This window comes from Lutra lutra, chromosome 3 (assembly GCF_902655055.1).
Source record: "Lutra lutra chromosome 3, mLutLut1.2, whole genome shotgun sequence".
In the NCBI taxonomy this organism is placed as follows: Eukaryota; Metazoa; Chordata; class Mammalia; order Carnivora; family Mustelidae; genus Lutra; species Lutra lutra.
In genome coordinates, this window is record NC_062280.1 from 115,347,642 (window position 1) to 115,349,525 (window position 1,884).

General features: G+C 44.7%; 1 pseudogene; it reads right to left on the bottom strand.

The window, feature by feature from the left end:
- Positions 1-332: 332 nt before the first annotated feature.
- On the bottom strand, positions 333-1,362 carry LOC125095713 (Y-box-binding protein 1-like; annotated as a pseudogene).
- Positions 1,363-1,884: the final 522 nt, after the last annotated feature.

The window sequence follows — 1,884 nt, forward strand, 5'->3', positions numbered from 1 at the left end:
TAAAAATGAGTTTCTCAAAAATCTCAACTTGACCAGACATGAGACAACTAAAAACCTTTAAATGTGTACTGAGAAAAACCAAGCTTTAAAACAAACGAACAAACAAACATGTTTGTCATTACCAAAAAGAGACCTCTTTGAGTAAAAATAATAAAAATCCCATGCTGCACAGATAATGCAGACAGTTATGTTTATCTGGTCAATGGACAAAAAGCTAGCACTTAAGGTGTTCAGCTTCAATCTTTTGTTCATTTCTTATTGCTGGAATTTCATCTTCATTTCTTTGTGTTGGATGACTAAACTGGATGATGGCAGAGATGGTAAGCCAGCATTTACTCAGCCCCACCCTGCTCAGCCTCCAGAGTGGATGAATTCTCAGCTAGTGGATAGGCTGCTTTTGTCTCTTTTCCATCTTGTGGTTTAGGGGTTTCTGGGCATCTGCCTCGGTAATTGAAGGTGCAGTTGTACCAACCTCATCTTGATTTTCTTGGGTCTCATCTTGATTTTTCCTTATCTTCCTCATAGCCATTCTCTCTACACTGTCTTTGGTGATGAGGACCCCTATGGAATTGTGCCTATAACCCTAATACATATTCTGTCTCAATGATCTACCTTGTTCTGCCCCCTGGTTGTCAGCACCTTCCATCACTTCTCCCTGCTCAGGAGTATTGTAATATTGTGGTTGATGCCCATAGGGTCTCTGCATATAGTAAGGTGGGAACCATCACCTGCAGTAGGGCTAGCACTTTGGGGCCTGGCTTTCAAGAGCACTTTCCAACCCCACTCTTACTATCATGGTAATTCTGCTGGGAATTGCATGGAGGACCCCTGAGATGTGGATAGCATCTATAATGGTTAACGTCCACTGCATACTTACTGTCTTGCACTGGAACTTTACCAGGGCCTGTCACATTGCTGCCTCTGCACCCTTTTCTCTTTCAAGGACATCAAACTCCACAGTCTCTCCATCTCCTGCACTGCAAAGGTACTTCCTGGGGTTACTCTTCTATTTGGCAGTATGGTGTCCAAATACATCTTCCTTGGTGTCATTTCTATTGATGAAACCATATCCATTTCTTACATTGAACCATTTTACTGTTCCAAAACCTTGGTTGCAAAGACCTTCTTGTCCCAGCCTCCAGGTGCCAAAAATGTGAGGCCACCCAGGCCACCACTCTCTATGGAGCTGCTGGTGGTGTCAGCAGCACTGAAGTTGGAGTGGTGGGTGGCTGCTGGGTCTCAGCCTTGCTGCTCATGGTTGCAGTGATAGTGACTAGGGCTGGCTGTGGCAGCTGCAGCTCCTCCCAGTGTGTGATGGTTAACTAGGCCCATGGCAACTGTGAGGTTACTCAGGGCTCTCTGAGGTCCACTCTCCACTCCCACTACCAATCAAACTTGGTAGGTGGCAGTTTTAATAAGCAAAGGGAAATTACTTATAAGTTTTTTCCTGGATGGCAGCAAAATTAATGGATTCCTGCCCCCACTCACCAAATCTTAAAAGTTTACAAAGTGATTTACCTGGATTCAGATCAGTATACCATAGAGGTGTTCTCAATAGCACATCATTACCTTAAGGCTGTGTCCTTGGAGCAGCCTCTGGGAGCAGGAAAGGCAAATACAACCCATGTTCCAAGGACAGAGGAGAGTGAGAAGTCTCTGAGAGTCCTGGTCTAGCTCTCAGATCAATCAGAAATCATATCCATCCCATGATATTCCCCAACAGGCACTACCTGTGACAGAGATAATGTAACCCAAAAATCATAAAGTGTACTCTCTGGCCCTTTACAGAAGTTTGTCAACCCCCAAATTCACCACACAGATTCCCCCTCAACCACTCCCAGCAACTCCCAATGAACATAGGATTAGTGGCCAGGAATTAGGCCT